This window comes from Triticum urartu, chromosome 4A (assembly GCF_056163025.1).
Source record: "Triticum urartu cultivar PI428250 chromosome 4A, HENAU_Tu73, whole genome shotgun sequence".
NCBI lineage: Eukaryota > Viridiplantae > Streptophyta > Magnoliopsida > Poales > Poaceae > Triticum > Triticum urartu.
The window spans coordinates 308,340,362-308,360,663 of NC_141876.1; positions in this window are offsets into that span (position 1 = coordinate 308,340,362).

The window sequence follows — 20,302 nt, forward strand, 5'->3', positions numbered from 1 at the left end:
AAGTTAAAAAAAATCCAAAATTTAACTTTTCAAAATTAATAATAGCCTAGAAGTTCAATTTAGAATAACAAATCATTCGATTTTCACCGTTTAAAAAAAACCCGAGAAGTTCGGTTCAAGAAACCTAAGAAGTTAAAATTTTAAAACAGAGATTTTCCTTGCTGCTAAACCAATAAAAATCAAGAAGTTCAAATAAAATAACGAAGAAGTATACGGAAAAATCAAATTATTTCCGTTTCTAGGAAAAATAAAAGTAGGAAATTTTAATTTTAAAATTTATCTTTGATGCTTATTTGAAAACATATTTTTTCAAATAAAAAATATGAAGTTCAAACTGAAATAACAAAGAAGTTCAAAACTTACTAAAACCAAGGATTTACGTGTTCAAAAAGTACAAAACACAACTCCATTTTTTTGCATTTTTTAAAACAACTCATCAACGAAAAAATGGTGAAGTTCAAATAATATATAAATGATTTTCCCTATTTTAAAAAAACAAGAAGTTCAAATTAAAATAATGGAGTGGTCCGATGATTATAAAAAATAGAATTTTCCCGTTACTAACAAAAAACTAAGAAGTTCCAATTTTAAAAATGGTAAAGTTTGACGCCAATAAAAAATCAGATTTTTCTCTTCATTAAATGAATAAAACTTAGAAGTTCAAATTTTAGAACATCTTGATGGTTAGATGTGTGTTAAAACCATGTGAGTGCATGTGTGTAGGTGTGTGGCAACACAAAAGTTCAGATGAGGAAAAGGTAATAAAATGAAACCTAAAAATGTTCATTGCAACAAGTTCCCAAAAGAAAAGGGAACACACCATCGAAATATCCACATGGCTAGGAAAATGAAAAAAAGCTGATTTTCCCCATTCTATAAAAACTAGAAGTTCAAATTAAAAATAATAACGCGGTATCATTGTTTTAATAAATAAAAAAATCCCATTACTAACCAATAAAACTAAGAAGTTCAAATTTCAAAAAAGGTGAAGTTCGATGTCTATAAAAAATTCGGATTTTTCACATTATGTAAAAATAAAACCAAGAAGTTCAAATTTTAAAACAAAGAGGTTCAAAAAACTCGATTTTCCTTGTTACTAAATAATAAAACTAAGAAGTTCAAATTAAAATAACAGAGAAGTTCAAAGTTGATAAGAACCTCAAATTCTCGTTCTAAAGAATAACTAATAAGTTCAAATTAAAATAAGGGAACAACAAAAAAGTTTTAAAAAGATTTTCCCCGTTTTTTAAAAACTTTGGATTTTCCATGATACTAAAGATCAAACCAAGAAGTTCAATTTAAAAAAACAGAGTAATTCAATGTACATTAAAAACTCAATTTTTCTCGTTACTAAAGAATAAAACCAAGAAGTTCAATTTAAAAATGTGGAGAAGTTTGATATTTCATGAAAAACTTGAATTTTTTGGTTACTAAAGAATAAAACAAATAAGTTCAATTCAAAATAACGAAGAAGTTTGATGTTTCTAACGAAACTACAATTTTCATATTTCTAAAAATACATAAAATAAATTCAAATAAAAAAGTTAGAGCGGTTCGATATAGAAGTTCGATGATTATAGAAAACTCAGATTTTCCTCGTTATTAAAGAATGGAAACAAGAAGTTCAAAAATAAAAAACAAGAAGTTCAACTTTTAAAAATGGAACACTTTCAAAATTTAATAAAAAGGATTGAGAAATAAAACCAGGAAGTCCATATTAAAAAGATGGAGAAGTTCGATGATGGTAGAAACTCAGATTTTCCTTGTTATTAAAGAATGGAAACAAGAAGTTCAAAAATAAAATAACAAGAAGTTAAACTTTTAAAATAGAGCGCTTCAAAATTCATAAAAAGGGATTAAGAAAATCCGATTAAAAATTCTTAAAAAAAACTCAGATATTTTCATGTAACCAAGACAAGTTTAGATTGATAACTGCCAGAAGTTCACGTACTACACGGTGTGCATTTTGTATTAAAAAGGAACAAAAAACAAAGGCTAAAAGTTTTTTTGTTATAAGTTCAAGTCCTCCATCGAAGAAAGTCAAAAAAATTATTGTGAGAGAGGTTTGTACAAAAGAAATATAATTTGTGTAGCACTAACGAATGGATGAGAAAATTACAAAAGAAAATAGTTCACAAAAGTTCAACGTGGAAACAGCAGGAAGTTCAACTACTACAGTGAATGAATTTTAGATGAAGAACTTTTAAAATCATCATGAGTATGAAAAAACGATCAACAAGGGGAAGTTGCATGTTTACTACATCTTTCCACCGATATATCACTTGCTCAATTCCGGTGAGTGGATGGAGAGCTACAAGCAAAAACACACATGAAAAACAGAGTGAAGTTCAAGTAGACATGCCGAGAAGTTCAGGTTCTTCACGTGGTGCATTTTCGAAGGATCTGTTTCGCGATAAAGGCAGAACGAATGATCTCACCATTTTTGAAATTACTTGAAAACAGCTAGGAATCACAGAAAACAAGAAACATGAAGAAGTTTCGCATTTTCCTTAGCTTTTCAATGGTATATTATTTGTCCCATTCCGATAAAGTTTGTAGAAATTATGGCGAAAATACTTTTTAGCCATTTTCAAAATTGATTTAAAACAATAAGGAATTGGGAGAAACAATATATAACAAAAAGTTTCGCATTTCCTCAACCTTTCCAACGCCATATCATTTGCTGCATACGAACTCTGTGGAACTTGTACCGTTTTCTAAATTAATCTTAAACCTTTCAAAATTAGGAAAACTTTCTACATGAGAAAGTAGAGCATTTTCATAAGCTTTCCAAAGCCATATCACTTGCCTCAATTGGATTAGCCGTCTGGAATGACATCGAAAATACAAACTCGGCTGTTCGGTTTGCGAAATTTTACGATTTTCCAAATTACTCTTTAACCGTAGGGAATTAGAGAAAACTTTCAACATGTGGAAGGAGCGGTTTTGCAGTAGCTTTCCAACGCCATATTATTTGCCTCATTCCGATAAACAGTTTAGAAATGTGATCGAAAATACGATTCACAGTTTTTGTTTGAAGAAAAAACGGTTTTCAAACTGCACTTAAACCGTTTACATTTTGCTAAAAATTTAACTTGAGTCATGATACTGCTGTCCATAGATTTCCAATGGTATATCGCAAGCCACATTTGGGCAACGTTGGTGGAAGTTCAACCTAGCACTCAAAGAAGTTCGGGTCGAACAACTCAGGCAGTAAAATTGCAAAAAACACAATTTCATTATGACCCGAGAGCAAAATCCGCCAACGAGCGAGATTCCTATTTAAAACTGGTATTTAGTTGCTAAAAAACGTTTCTAGATTACACTAACATCATATAGAACACGATTAAGAAGAATAACTTGCGGGGGAAGCCACGGTTGCGAAGATAGCGTGAAGGTCGGGTTCGTACAGAGGGAAGTTCAGGCGCGTTACTCAGGCAGGTCAGGTTGTGATCAGAATATTATTCTGATCCCGTGATTAGAATAGTGTTTTTGTATATATATATATATATATAGTGAGTGGTTAGGTTAGGGGCTATTCGGTCCCTCTGATCGTAATCGGACGGTCTGAGAAAAAATAGGCTAGGAGAGTCCACCAAAGAACTAGTGATATTTTAGGTATGTTTGGAGATGAACCGGACCCATGGGTAACGACAACCTCGTTCAGGTAAGTTTCGTACAAGTTGCGAGGAGGGGAAACGTGGGTTGTGTAGAGATGTGAGGCGGTCGTGTGCAAGTGTGCTTAGTCTAGGAACGGTTAACGAAAACAACGAAGAGAAGCGGCAACTACTAACAGATGCAAGATTTGGAAAAAAACATCCGGATGCAATGCACATGATGCTATGTTGAAATGCAACAAACAAATAAACACACAGCGACAATGATAGACATGGAAGGCGTCTTGAGTGTCGGTCTCGGGTCATCACAACACTCCTCCACTTACAACAGATCTCGCCCCGAGATCTAGGGATGACAAACGGAAGAGGAAGAGAAGAGGTAAAACTAAGTTTCTCCTTTGACAAACGAGTGAAACCAACAAACCTTAAAGGTTAGACAATTCCAAGGAAAGAATACAATGGAGATGAACGAAGTTGAAAACAGTCCGTTAGAAAAGAGGAACAAGGAACATTGCGAAAACCTTGTAGGTTGAAAGACATGAAACAAGAGCTTCATGAACCAAAAGAATATGACCACACCGGTATAATGAGATAACCAAGGAACATGATTGAGGAACTTGACAAGATGAGATGATACTTCGAGAAGGGCAACAACACAATGCCTCCGAAACAAATGAAAGAGTGGAATGAAAAGAACAGAGAATAACATGTAATTTGGAAGAGTAACATTACAAAGAAGGGTTGAATGGAGTTGTTGGAAAATCAACAATGAGAGGAATAAGATTTATTGTGGGTTTGTGGAAAACATCTCAAAAGTTGAGGTGAAGTTCTCCCACTAACAAAACAATTGATTTGATTGAGAGCACCAAAGATAAAGAGATAACTTCAATCATTGTTAAGCACCCCAATTAGCAACATTCCTTAGGGAAGGCTTTAGGGGAAATCTTTACCAAGATAACTCCACGAAGAGATTGATGGATTTAAAATACCTCATTCTTGACAACATGTGAATCAAGAAACACGTAGGGAAATTATCAAGAATGACATAACACCACCTCAAAAGATAAGATAGAAAGAACTGCACTTCAAAATGGAAGAAGAAGATTACTTCAGCTCCTGCAACAAGAATCTTGAAGAACACTTCGAGAATGAATGAAATCTTTGATGAACCACCATGTTGAGCCTTCGTGAGAACACCGGTAACAAAAGAATGATAAAACAAAAGTAAAGAGAAATTGAAAACACAAGGTGAAGCCTTGCAATGATTTAGATGGAGCTTTGTGGCGGAATAATTGAGAGAGCTTGGAAATTCGAAACAAAATATGAAGCAATTCAAAATCGAGAATTTATTCCTCATGAACAAACTCCGAAGGAAGAAATTAATCGCTTAGATGAAACAAGAATAAGAATTATGTTTTGCTATCCTTCACCAATTTAACTTGGTGAGAAGCAATGGATTTGGCATACCACTTATTCTTCTTTGAAAGGATTGAAGAGTGATATAGCACAAACTTGAAGAAGTCTTCGATGAATCACCAGGAGGATTGGAAAGAACGAATGAAATGATACGATAATAAAGTAATAGGAATGTTAAATGAACCATCGTAAGAATTGAAAACGATTGAGGAAAAGAGAACGAATCACTGGGAAGAATTTAGAAAATGAACGAAGATACTTGAGGGCATTCAGATACGAGAGAAGGAAGAGATCATGAGATGACTAAAGAATACTTGAACGATGCGCAGGTAAGATTTGGAGATGAATGGAGAAACAACAATTTAGGAGAATTGTTGAGCAAGAGCCAAAATTATGAACGAATAAATCTTCTAAATTGATAGCCTCCGAATGATCGAGAAAGGAAAGCAACTCCTGAAATTCTTCGGATGGGTGTGAAAAGGATTCTCATAATCGAAAACAATTATGAGGATGGCATGAAGCTAGAACCATGAATCTCAAGAGAATGGAGCAAGATTTAGAGAAAAATTCTTCTTCGGTCTTCAACACTGAGAAGGACGACGAGGAACACCACCAAAGTTGTTGAGACACTACGTAACAATGAACAAAGAAAGGTTGAGTGAAGGATGAAAATAATTTGAAACCAGTCCTGTAGAAGGCATCTAACTGATGAAAATTCATTCTTACATCACACCTTGAAAGGAATTGAGAATAACTCTAGACAAATTAGAAGAGTTAGGTAAGATCCTGGGAAAAGACCTGTGGGTTTGGGACCACTCAAAAGAAAACACCATTGAACGATCTTAAAAGAGAGATTGCACATGTTGAATTAAATGGCTCGAAAGAGATAACAACCTCGAAATAGCTTGAACAAATTAGCAATGGAAATGTGAATCTTCTGATATATCTTCAACACTCCGGGGAAGAGATAGAGAGAGTTGAATAAGTAAGAGAGTCTTGGAAGAAATGCCAACATGGGAAAACATGTGAAACAAAACAAATATATATGATCAACACCGAAGCTTGAGTTTAGTCCACCGAAGAAGAAAGAGAACGAAGAATGATGAACTTGAAACTATCATCAATACAAACTACAACATGAATACAACAGTTCATCAATACATAGCAACCATCATGCAGAAGAGAAGGATCTGACTATGGATGAAATCAAACAAAAAAGAAGAAGGACATCCACCCTGCTAATCCCAGGCTCCCCAACCCTGTAGCGGCCAGACCTCAAATAGAACAATCTCCGTGCTCCGGTGTCATCCCTGGATCAGTAATGCTGGCACCACACAGTACTTGAAGGATTTATAACAGAGTAGAAATCACACACTTATTACATCGAGTGTCACAAAAGAGAACTTATTACAATAAATATGGCTTAAGGCCATCTAATAACGATAACAGCGGAAGGCTTGGAAGATAAGTGAGTCCATCAACTCCAACGACATCACTGAGTATAGAACCACGACCTAAAACTCCTTAATCATCATCTGAAAAGTTTGCAACATTAATGTTGCAGCCCGAAATGGGTCAGCACATGGAATATGCTGGCAATGTAACACATTGAGAATAATGGAATGAAACAACTATTCTATATGCATATTTGGCTGGTGGAGAGCTCTATGGTTACAGTTTTGCGTAAAGCCAATTTTTCCCTACAGCAAAGGAATGAATTTATTTAACTATCATGGTGGTTGTTAAACATTGAGAATGGTTGAAAGCATTCTCAATACCAATTAAGCATCATCATTAAACAAACCCATCAAAATTAATTTTTTTTGAGTAACATGATGAGATTCACATGATAATCCAAGTACTAGATACTCAAGATGTCCATAACCGGGGACACGGCTAACCATGATTAGTTTATACACTCTGCAAAGGTTTGCGCACTTTTCCCCACAAGTCTCGATTTTCTCCGTTGGATTTCTCGCACTACACGGTGTTTGAGAAATGGATGACCGAGACATAGTCTTTCAGAAGCGCTAGCACCTTACGATGGGTAGACCGTACCACCTACATCCCCTACATCTGCTAGTCTACCACTGTAAGAGTTCGCACGACTTAGTCAACTATGCTAGAGCCCATAATAGCTTGTGGCGGCACACGGAAGTTTCTAGCATGAACAATCTCATGATCCCTTTGAGCCTGGATGGCGGTCCGAAAAACAACAGGCAAATCCTAGAATACCCAGGTACCTCAATCCACCCAGATGTGCGTTTAAGTTGCCACCTTAAATAAACTATTAATTAACAATCTTTCATCTTTCATGGATACACTCACCCAATCCACGTCTACTAGCATAGCATGGCATAATAAGCAAACATAGAAGTAACTCCCAAATGTTTGTGTAACACCCCGGATGTAACTTTCCCTATTTGTACTCCAACTCTAGCCGTTTCTGGCGTTAAGTTATTTTATTTCCTCAGGTTCGGGTTTTGTCTCCGTGTGTTGTTGTCATTGTCATCCATCTCATATCATGTCATCATGTGCATTGCATTTGCATACGTGTTCATCTCATGCATTCGGGCATCTTCCCCGTTGTCCGTTTTGCGTTCCGGCGCTTCGTTCTCCTCCGGTGGCCATGTCTAGCTTTCTTTCGTGTGTGGGGATTAAACATTTCCGGATTGGACCGAGACTTGACAAGCGGCCTTGGTGTACTACCGGTAGACCGCCTATCAAGTTTCGTACCATTTGGACTTCGTTTGGTACTCCAACGGTTAACCGAGGGATCGAGAAGGCCTCCTGTGTGTTGCAGCCCAACACCCCTCCAATTTGGCCCAAAACCCACCAAACTCTGCTCCATGTCCTAGAGCGTTCGATCACGATCGCATGGCCGAAAACCGCACCTCATTTGGATTCTCCTAGCCCCCTCTATGCTTATATATATATCTCCCCCATTCGAATCACGGACGAAACCCTAGATTTTTTCTCCTCCGTCGCTGCCGGACACGTCCGGACGGACCGGACGCGTCCGCTCCGCCCGCCCGCACCAGCAAGCAGCCGCCACGTGTCCCTTGCGGGACCGCTTCGCCGCCGCCGCCGCTGAGGCCCGCTGAGCCCAGCACGGGCCCCCGCGGCCCAGCTCCTCGCGCCGCCCGCGCCCTCCTCCTCCCTGCGCCGCGCCCGCCGCCTCCCTGCCGGCGCCAGCCCGCCGCCCGAGCCGCCACTCCGGCCAGCCGCCCGCGCCGATGCTGGCCGGAGCCGTGCCTCGCCTCCTGGTGCAGTGCCCCGCTGCCTTACCTCATCGCCTCGCCGCCCCGTGGCCGGGACCGGCGACCCCGCGGCCCTCTGCCGTCCTCTCCGCCAAGACCGAAGCTCGCCGCGCCGCCCAACACCATCGCCGGTGACCTCGGCTCTGGCCGTGAATAGTGCCGCCGCCACCTCGGGCTCCGTGCGATCCAGATCTGGATCGGAGCTACAGTAAACCCTAGGAGAGGTTGATTTTTTTACTAAGTCCCGAAATTCTTGATCCATATGCTCCTGTTCGCGGCTCCGTAACTTTGCATCCATAGCTCCGATTTGGGCGTATAGCATATCAAAGTGTTCAACTCAGAGTATACATCATTTCATTCCATTGCATCATTTTCATTTGAGCTCATCTTGATGCCCGAAATTCTGTTAGAAGAGGGCTACTTGAGTTAATTGTCAGATCTGTTACTCCGTTTAGCACTTTTGTCATTTTTGCCATGATTATTGTGTGCATGATATGCCCGTGAGTTCTACATATGTTTTGTTAAGGGTTTTGTCATCTTTCCAGAGGTGCAACCCATGTATTTTTAAGATGTGTGTGGTGACTTGTGCAAGCTTGCAAAGTGGTGCACTTGCTAATTCTATTTACAGGGACTTAGTAGTTTCACTAAGTCCTGGGATTGTTTAGTTCTTGATGCCATATGTTCATGTTGTTTCTTAGTGATCCGTGGATCTTTTGAGGATGATCAGTAAGGGAGTTTTGTTAATCTTATAGTTCTCTATCCATACATGTCTTTGTTTGCAATTATGGAGCACGCTAGCTTGAGTGAATCGAGCTCTACTTTTGCTTCGCTGCGAATCTGGGCAGATCGTCAACTTGTTTGCAATTTTGCCGATGTTATTGTAGTTGATCTGTGCATGCTATGCCATTGTTCTTGCCATATCTAGCTTGAATTTTGTGCCTTCTTGATGGGTGTATGCTTGTCTTTCCATGACTTGCACCGTGGTGAGTGCATCGAGCTCGTAAACATGCCTTCGTGAGTTATGTTTCAGCATGTCCCAGTTTTCACTAAGTCTGAAAACTGATTATGTTTTTGCTATGTTCGTGTGCTTGTTAGTATATTTTTTGATCCCTTTTGGCTCAAGGTCACTAATGGACTTTTGTTAAGCTTGTTGAGTAGCCCCATGACATGTCTTTCTTTGTCATGTTCAGGTCCTGTAGCATGTTGTTTTGTTGCTCCGAAGAGGGCTATATGATCTGAAATTCCAGACAAGTGTTAATTTCACAAAGTCTTAGATCTGTTTTACCATTTGCGTTTTTGCCATGCTTGTTTGAACCTCCTAATGGATGAATTGGCCGTAGCTCAGTGCTAGACTTTTGTTAAACATCTTGAATGCTTCCCTGCCATGTATTTTGACGCCATGTTTGGGTGCTGTAGCATGTTCATCTCTTTGCATTTAGATGCCTACTTGTTGTAAATCGCAGACCGGTGTCATATTTGAATCGCTTGCCATTTCCAAACCGTAACTACGATTCTGGCGTTCTTTATATCGTTTTCAAGCGATTTCATCTCATCTTTCCAGTGGCACACTTGGATTTCCAAGTTGAGGCCAGGTCCATGCATTTCCTGTCATATCTTGCATTTGGCATCCCGCATCGCATCCCGCATAGCATATCATCATTTCATCATATTGCTTGTTCTCGCACGTGGTTGATTGTATCCTTGTTGCTTGTTTGTCTTGTTTGGGTAGAGCCGGGAGACGAGTTCGCTAACGAGGAGCCTGTTGAGTTTGCTTGTGAGGATCCAGTCAACTCTAACAACTGTGCAGGCAAGATGATCATATCCTCGAAATCACTACTATCTTTGCTATGCTAATTTGCTCACTCTTTTGCTATGCCATTGCTACGATGCCCACCACTTGCTTGCAAGCCTCCCAAATTGCCATGTCAAACCTCTAACCCACCATGTCCAAGCAAACCGTTGATTGGCTATGTTACCGCTTTGCTCAGCCCCTCTTATAGCGTTGCTAGTTGCAGGTGAAGATTGGAGGCCGTTCCTTGTTGGAACATTTATTTACTTGTTGGGATATCATTATATTGCTATGTTATCTTAATGCATCTATATACTTGGTAAAGGGTGGAAGGCTCGGCCTCTCGCCTAGTGTTTTGTTCCACTCTTGCCGCCCTAGTTTCCGTCATATCGGTGTTATGTTCCCGGATTTTGCGTTCCTTACGCGGTTGGGTTATAATGGGAACCCCTTGATATTTCGCCTTGATTAAAGCTTTTCCAGCAATGCCCAACCTTGGTTTTACCATTTGTCACCTAGCCCTTTTCTTTCCCTTGGGTTCTGCAGACTCAAGGGTCATCTTATTTTTAACCCCCCCGGGCCAGTGCTCCTCTGAGTGTTGGTCCACCTGTCAGCTACTGGTGGCCACCAGGGGCAACTCTGGGCTGGCCTACCCGTACCTAGGACAATCTGAGTGTGCCCTGAGAAAGAGATATGTGCAGCTCCTATCGGGATTTGTCAGCACATTCGGGCGGTGTTGCTGGTCTTGTTTTAACCTGTCGAAGTGTCTTGAGTTACCGAGATACCGAGTCTGATCGGAACGTCTTGGGAGGAGGTCTATTCCTTCATTGACCGTGAGAGCTTGTCATGGGCTAAGTTGGGACTCCCCTGCAGGGATTGAATTTTTGAAAGCCGTGCCCGTGGTTATGGGCAGATGGGAATTTATTAATGTCCGGTTGTAGATAACTTGAACCTTAATTAATTAAAATGTATCAACCGAGTGTGTTACCGTGATGGCCTCTTCTTGGCGGAGTCCGGGAAGTGGACACGGTGTTGGAGTAATGTTTGCGCAGGTTGCTCTCTAGTTTCTCGCTCGTGCTTTGCCTCCTCTTCTCGCTCTCCTTTGCGAATAAGTTAGCCACCATACTTGCTAGTCGCTTGCTGCAGCTCCATATATTTACCTTGCCTTACCTATAAGCTTAAATAGTCTTGATCGCGAGGGTGCGAGATTGCTGAGTCCCTGTGGCTCACAGATTACTATTACACCAGATGCGGGGCCTGATGATTCCGCTCCAGGAGACGCATCTGAGCTCAAGTGGGAGTTCGACGAAGACTCTCAACGATACTACATTTCCTTTCCCGATGATCAGTAGTGGTGCCCAGTTGGGGGTGATTGGGACGGTGTCGCATGTTGGGTTCTCTTTTATTTTGGCGCCGTAGTCGGGCCATGAGTGCTTGGATGATGTAATGTTATTTATGTACTTGATTGATGTGGCGAGTGTAAGCCAACTATGTTAACTCCCCTTCTATTATTACATTACATGGGATGTTTGTGAAGATTGCCTAACTTGCGACATATGCCTTCAATGTGATTATGTCTCTAAGTCGTGCCTCGACACGTGGGAGCTATAGTCGCATCGAGGGTGTGACAAGTTGGTAATCAGAGCCTTCCCCGACCTTAGGAGCCCCATTGCTTGATCGTTTTTAGCGGCCGAGTTGTGTCTAGAAAAATGTTTTGAGTCTTTAGGAATTATATATCGGAGAGTTTAGGAATTCTTTTTACTTCCCAGTCTCCTCATCGCTCTGGTAAGGCATCCTGACGTAGAGTTTTGACTCTTCTCTTCTCAAATTTCACTAAATTTTTTTTAGTATCACGTGGGTATCTTGGAATCGTTCCGATGGTTTTATGATGAGAACATTGTCTTGGTGCCTCCTGTCAGGGGTTTAGTGGAAGTGTCCCGGGGAGTTGAGCTCTGAGGTGTTGTCATCATAATTTTATCGTTGCAGTTCTGGAATACCTGAATCTAGTACGCCGACATTGAAAATCTCTTTTATGCAGTTCGTTGGTGAGATAACCTTGACGCCACCCAGTACTGGGGCGGGAGTTCGGGAGTATCGCCATAACTTGTATAACGGATGATTTTCGAAGGTTGAGGTAGATGGTTTCGGAAGTTTTCTTGGTTATGTGTTGAAGGATGGATACAGCTGGATGTAGGATTTGCTAGTTTGGGTGAGATATTATGCTTCCCCTGTATCCCCAACACCTGATTGCATAACCGGAAAGGTTCGGGAGTTTCATAGGTGGGAATTCTAGTAGCTCTAGTTTTTCTTCCACGGATATTGGTTTGAGATTGGGATTTCTTACCGATTATTCGTTCTTGATCCGTACCTTGTTGATTTATTTCTCTACCTTAATTCTACGTGGCTTCTCATTATGGATATGTGACCATTTTAAGAGGAATGCATTCATTCATTTTGTTCGGATGTGAAGACTATATGTTGCAATTTTCATTCCGTTGGATTCAGCTTCAATATTTATCTGCCAATGTGCTAATGGTGGTCAACCTCTTCAGAATGGCTCCTCCAACGCGCACGACTCTGAATCCTGATCCGCCACCACCTCCACCTCGTCCAGAGGCATGGAAAGCTGTGATGGCCACAACCAATGCAAATACATAGCTAATCATGCAAATTCTTCAAGAGCGCAATCAAGGCAGTCAAGGGAATCAAGGCAGCAATCAGAGTCACTTTGCTACACTCAACCAGTTCCTTGCTAACGGGCCAAAGACTTTCAGCAATTCTGTTGAGGCAACCGATGCCGACGATTGGCTTGTGGATCTATGTAAGCATTTCGAGTGCATTAACGTCAGGCCTGAGGACTTTGTTAAGTTCGCTTCCTTCCAACTCAAAGATCAAGCTGCAGAATGGTTCCAGCAGTACAAGGACTCCAGAGGTGGACGTGTTATCACTTGGGATGATATCCGTTGAGATTTCCGAGCTCATCATATTCCCCAGAGCGTGGTTGAAAGCAAGCATGAGGAATTCCGCAATCTGAAGCAAGGCTCTTTTCTGTCTATGACTACAACAAGTTGTTCCAGAAGCTCGCCCGCTTTGCCAAGCAGGATGTCCCTGATGAGAAGAGCATGATATATCAGTTCAGGGTGGTCTCAGAGAAGAAATTCAGCTCGCTCTTGTCCTCTTTGAGCCCTTGAGGTACGATGAGTTCTACAACATGGCACTGAAGCAAGAGGCTGCTCAGTTGAGGTGTGATGCTTCCAAGAAGCGAGTCAGAGATGTTACTCCTTCTTCCTCTAATCAAGTGGCCAAGCAGCAGAAGTTTTGGCTTCCTCCTCCTCCGTTCCGTCAGCCGTATCAGCAGAAGAGCAAAGGTGGTAGTGGTTCTTCCCACCCACCCAACCCTGGCTTTCAGAACTAGACTTCGTCTCAAGCTCCAAGATCGAGTGCTCCGTATCACCGTCCGCTTTCAGAGGTCACGTGCAACAAGTGCCAACAGAAGGGTCACTATGCCAACAAGTGTCTCAACCAGAGGCGTCTTCCTCCACCCCCTCCTGTCAAATCGGCAAGTACATCTGTGGTCAAGCATAACCCCAAGCATGCCAAGGTCAATTTGATGAATGTAGCTCAGGCAGAGGACTCGTCAGATGTGATCATGGGTAACCTTCCTGTTAATGATATTCCTGCAAAAGTTCTTTTTGACACTGGTGCATCGCATTGCTTCATCTCGAGACCGTTTACAAATAGGCATGAATTGGTTTCGCAAGTTTTGCCTAGTCCTTTAGCAGTTGTTTCTCCCGGTAAGCGCATGCAGGCTAACTCCATTGTTCCGGATGTTTCTATCACTTTGGGTGACTACAAGTTCTTGGCTTCTCCTATGGTTCTTGATGACTCGGATATTGATCTTATTCTCGGGATGGATTGGCTTTCTAAGCACAAGGCTCAGCTTGATTGTGCAGCCAGGCAGATTCAATTGACTCATTCGTCTGAGGATGTAATTGTCTTTACCGCTCGTGATGATACCATTCGTCTGTTTTCTCTCAATGAGAAGGGTGAATTGGATGCCATCTCTCAAATTCCAGTCATTTGCGAATACCAAGACGTCTTTCCAGAAGAGCTCCCAGGAATGCCTCCGCACCGGCCAGTTGAATTCGTTATTGATCTTGAGCCTGGCACGGAATCTGTGTGCAAGCGTCCTTACAAGCTCAAACCTGAAGAGTTGAAGGAGCTGAAGAAGCAACTCGATATGCAAGAGAAAATGGGTCTTATCCAGCCTAGTTCTTCTCCGAGGGGTTGTGGTGTTCTTTTTGTGAAGAAGAAGGATGGAACGGACCGACATTGTGTTGATTACCGTCTAGTGAACAAGAAGACCATCAAGAACAAATACCCACTTCCCAACATCAATGAGCTGTTCGAACAACTCAAAGGTGCTCAAGTATTCTCCAAGCTTGATCTTCGTATGGGTTATCACCAGATTCGCATTCGTGAAGAAGATATTCCCAAGACAGCATTCAGAACAAGCTTTGGTTCATATGAATACACTGTCATGTCTTTTGGTCTCGCCAACGCTCCTCCGACGTTCTCTCGCATGATGAACTTCATCTTCAACGCCTACACCAATGACTTCGTTTTGGTCTATCTCGACGACATTCTGGTTTTCTCCAAGAACAAGGAAGATCATGCCAAGCACTTGCGTTTGGTTCTCGATAAGCTCAGAGAACATCAGTTCTACGCTAAGTTCTCCAAGTGTGAATTTTGGCTCGATGAGGTTCTTTATGTTGGTCATATCATCTCCGCAGCTTCCTCGGTCTCGCAAGCTATTGTGAATTGGGAACCTCCTCAGAATGTGAAGCAACTCCGCAGCTTCCTCGGTCTCGCAAGCTATTGCCGAAGATTCGTTGAAAACTTTTCTAAGATCGCGAAGCCTCTCTCAAATCTTCTTCAGAAGCACGTCAAGTACGTTTGGTCTCCGGAGTGCGATATTGCTTTCAACATTTTGAAAGAGAAGTTGATCACTGCTCCAGTTCTGACTCCACCCGATGAATCCAAGCCGTACGAGGTCTTTTGTGATGCCTCTCTCCAAGGTCTTGGCACAGTATTGATGCAAGAGAAGAAAGTTGTTGCTTATACATCTTGCCAGTTTAAGCCTAATGAGAAGAACTACCCCACTCATGATCTCGAGTTGGCGGCAGTTGTGCATGCTCTTTTGACTTGGAGACATCTTCTATTGGGAAGAAAAGTGGACATTTTCACTGATCACAAGAGTCTCAAGTACATCTTCACTCAGCCTAATCTCAACCTCAGGCAAACTCGTTGGGTCAAAATGATTCAACAGTATAATCCGAGTATTGAGTATACTCCAGGCAAGGCCAATGTGATTGCTGACGCTTTGAGCAGAAAGGCCTACTGCAACAGTCTGATTCTCAAGCCTTATCAACCCGAGCTTTGTGAAGCTTTCCGCAAACTTAATATGCAAGTTGTTCCTCAAGGTTTCCTCGCCAACCTTCAAGTCTCTCCTACCTTGGAAGACCAGATTCGCCAAGCCCAGCTTCTTGATGCTATGGTGAAAAAGGTGAAGATTGGGATAGCCAAGAGTCAGTCCAAGTACAAGTGCTACCGCCTTGATGACAAGGACACTCTCTTCTTCGAGGATCGTATTGTTGTGCCCAAAGGTGACCTCCGTAAAGTGATCATGAACGAGGCTCACAATTCTCTCCTCTCCATCCACCCTGGGAGCACGAAGATGTATCAGGACCTTAAGCAAGCTTATTGGTGGACTCGAATGAAGCGCGAGATCGCTCAATTCGTGAATGAATGTGATGTCTGCAGAAGAGTGAAGGCAGAACACCAAAGGCCAGCTGGTCTCCTCCAACCTCTTGCTATTCCAGAATGGAAGTTTGACCACATTGAGATGGACTTCGTGACTGGGTTTCCAAAGTCCAAGCGTGGCAGTGATGCTATATTTTTTGTCATCGACAAACTCACCGAAGTGGCTCATTTTCTGCCTATCAAAGAGTCGATCACTGCAGTTCAATTGGCGGAACTCTATACCTCTCGTATTGTCTCTCTGCACGGTATTCCTCAAGTGATCTCTTCAGACCGTGGCAGCATCTTTACCTCGAAGTTTTGGGATTCTTTTCAGAAGGCCATGGGCACCAACATCCGCTTCAGCACAACTTTCCATCCTCAAACAAGCGGTCAAGTCGAGCGTGTCAACCAGATTCTTGAAGATATGCTCAGGGCTTGTGTGATCTCCTTCGGCATGAAATGGGAGGATTGTCTTCCTTATGCTGAATTCTCCTAGAACAACAGTTTTCAAGCAAGTTCGGGCAAGGCCCCTTTTGAAATTCTGTATGGCAGGAAGTGCCGTACCCCTCTCAACTGGTCTGAAACCGGTGAACGTCAGCTTTTGGGTAATGACTTAATCACAGAGGCAGAAGAAATGTGCAAAGTCATTCGAGATAACCTCAAAGCGGCCCAATCCCGCCAGAAGAGCTACTATGATAGTAAGCACCGTGATTTGGCTTTGGAGATCGGAGATCATGTTTACCTCCGTGTCTCTCCTATGAAAGGTACTCGTCGCTTCGGTATCAAAGGGAAGCTTGCCCCTAGATACGTGGGACCTTTCAAGATTGTCAACAAGAGAGGCGACCTCGCCTATCAACTCAAGCTTCCTTCAAACATTGCAAATGTTCATGACGTGTTCCATGTCTCTCAGCTTCGAAAGTGCTTCAAGACTCCTGACCGCACCGTCAACTTTGAGGACATTGAGCTCCAAGAAGATCTCTCTTATCGTGAGCACCCAGTTGCTATTCTTGAAGAGACTGAACGCAAGACTCGCAACAAGTCAATCAAATTTCTCAAAGTCAAGTGGTCACACCATTCCGACCGTGAAGCTACCTGGGAACGCGAGGATCACCTCCGTTCTGAGTACCCGGCGTTCTTACAGTCCTAGATCTCTAGGAGAGATCCTTTCGTAGTGGTGGAGTGTTGTAACACCCCGGATGTAACTTTCCCTATTTGTACTCCAACTCTAGCCGTTTCCGGCGTTAAGTTATTTTATTTCCTCAGGTTCGGGTTTTGTCTCCGTGTGTTGTTGTCGTTGTCATGCATCTCATATCATGTCATCATGTGCATTGCATTTGCATACCTGTTCATCTCATGCATTCGGGCATTTTCCCCGTTGTTCGTTTTGCGTTCCGGCGCTTCGTTCTCCTCCGGTGGTCATGTCTAGCTTTCTTTCATGTGTGGGGATTAAACATTTCCGGATTGGACCGAGACTTGCCAAGCGGCCTTGGTTTACTACCGGTAGACCGCCTGTCAAGTTTCGTACCATTTGGACTTCGTTTGGTACTCCAACGGTTAACCGAGGGACCGAAAAGGCCTTGTGTGTGTTGCAGCCCAACACCCTCCAATTTGGCCCAAAACCCACCAAACTCTGCTCCATGTCCTAGAACGTTCGATCACGATCGCGTGGCCGAAAACCGCACCTCATTTGGACTCTCCTAGCCCCCTCTATGCCTATATATATCTCCCCCCATTCGAATCACGGACGAAACCCTAGATTTTTTCTCCTCCGTCGCCGCCGGACACGTCCGGACGGACCGGACGCGTCCGCTCCGCCCGCCCACACCAGCCAGCAGCCGCCACGTGTCCCTTGCGGGACCGCTTCGCCGCCGCCGCCGCTGAGGCCCGCCGAGCCCAGCACGGGCCCCCGCGGCCCTGGCTCCTCGCGCCGCCCGCGCCCTCCTCCTCCCGGCGCCGCGCCCGCCGCATCCCTACCGGCGCCGCCCCGCCGCTCGAGCCGCCACTCCGGCCAGCCGCCCTCGCCGACGCCGGCCAGGGCCGCGCCTCGCCTCCCGGTGCAGTGCCCCGCCGCCTTACCTCGTCGCCTCGCCGCCCCGCGGCCGGGACCGGCGACCCCGCCGCCCTCCGCCGTCCTCTCCGCCAAGACCGGAGCTCGCCGCGCCGCCCAACACCATCGCCGGCGACCTCAGCTCCGGCCGTGAACAGTGTCGCCGCCACCTCGGGCTCCGTGCGATCCAGATCTGGATCGGAGCTACAGTAAACCCTAGGAGAGGTTGATTTTTTTTATCAAGTCCCGAAATTCTTGATCCATATGCTCTTGTTCGCGGCTCCGTAACTTTGCATCCGTAGCTCCGATTTAGGCGTATAGCATATCAAACTGTTCATCTCAGAGAGTACATCATTTAATTCCAGTGAATCATTTTTATTTGAGCTCATCTTGATGCCCTAAATGCTTTTAGAAGAGGGCTACTTGAGTTAATTGTCAGATCTGTTACTCCGTTTAGCACTTTTGTCATTTTTGCCATGATTATTGTGTGCATGATATGCCCGTGAGTTCTACATATGTTTTGTTAAGGGTTTTGTCATCTTTCCAGAGGTGCAACCCATGTTTTTTTAGGATGTGTGTGGTGACTTGTGCAAGCTTGCAAAGTGGTGCACTTGCTAATTCTGTTTTCAGGGACTTAGTAGTTTCACTAAGTCCTGGGATTGTTTTGTTCTTGATGCCATATGTTCATGTTGTTTCCTAGTGATCCGTGGCTCTTTTGAGGATGATCAGTAAGGGAGTTTTGTTAATCTTATAGTTCTTTATCCATACATGTCTTTATTTGAAACTATGGAGCACCCTAGCTTGAGTGAATCGAGCTCTACTTTTGCTTCGTTGTGAATCTGGGCAGATCGTCAACTTGTTTGCGATTTTGCCGATGTTATTGTAGTTGATCTGTGCATGCTATGCCATTGTTCTTGCCATATATAGATTTCATTTTGTACCTTCTTGATGGGTGTATGCTTGTCTTGCCATTACTAGCACCGTGGTGAGTGCATCGAGCTCGTAAACATGCCTTCGTGAGTTATGTTTCAGCATGTCCCAGTTTTCACAAAGTCTGAAAACTGATTATGTTTTTGCTATGTTCGTGTGCTTGTTAGTATATTTCACAAACCTGGCCCCGTGACATGTCTTTCTTTGTCATGTTCAGGTCCTGTAGCATGTTGTTTTGTTGCTCCGAAGAGGGCTATATGATCTGAAATTCCAGACAAGTGTTAATTTCACAAAGTCTTAGATCTGTTTTACCATTTGCGTTTTTGCCATGCTTGTTTGAACCTCCTAATGGATGAATTGGCCGTAGCTCAGTGCTAGACTTTTGTTAAACATCTTGAATGCTTCCCTGCCATGTATTTTGACGCCATGTTTGGGTGCTGTAGCATGTTCATCTCTTTGCATTTAGATGCCTACTTGTTGTAAATCGCAGACCGGTGTCATATTTGAATCGCTCGCCATTTCCAAACCGTATCTACGATTCCGGCGTTCTTTATATCGTTTTCAAGCGATTTCATCTCATCTTTCCAGTGGCACACTTGGATTTCCAAGTTGAGGCCAGGTCCATGCATTTCCTGTCATATCTTGCATTTGGCATCCCGCATCGCATCCCGCATAGCATATCATCATTTCATCATATTGCTTGTTCTCGCACGTGGTTGATTGTATCCTTGTTGCTTGTTTGTCTTGTTTGGGTAGAGCCGGGAGACGAGTTTGATAACGAGGAGCCCGTTGAGTTTGCTTGTGAGGATCCAGTCAACTCTGACAACTGTGCAGGCAAGATGATCATACCCTCGAAATCACTACTATCTTTGCTATGCTAATTTGCTCGCTCTTTTGCTATGCCATTGTTACGATGCCTACCACTTGCTTGCAAGCCTCCCAAATTGCCATGTCAAACCTCTAACCCACCATGTCCTAGCAAACCGTTGATTGGCTAAGTTACCGCTTTGCTCAGCCCCTCTTATAGCGTTGCTAGTTGCAGGTGAAGATTGGAGGCCGTTCCTTGTTGGAACATTTATTTACTTGTTGGGATATCATTATATTGCTATGTTATCTTAATGCATCTATATACTTGGTAAAGGGTGGAAGGCTCGGCCTCTCGCCTAGTGTTTTGTTCCACTCTTGCCGCCCTAGTTTCCGTCATATCGGTGTTATGTTCCCGGATTTTGCGTTCCTTACGCGGTTGGGTTATAATGGGAACCCCTTGATATTTCGCCTTGATTAAAGCTTTTCCAGCAATGCCCAACCTTGGTTTTACCATTTTTCACCTAGCCCTTTTCTTTCCCTTGGGTTCTGCAGACTCAAGGGTCATCTTATTTTTAACCCCCCCGGGCCAGTGCTCCTCTGAGTGTTGGTCCACCTGTCAGCTACCGGTGGCCACCAG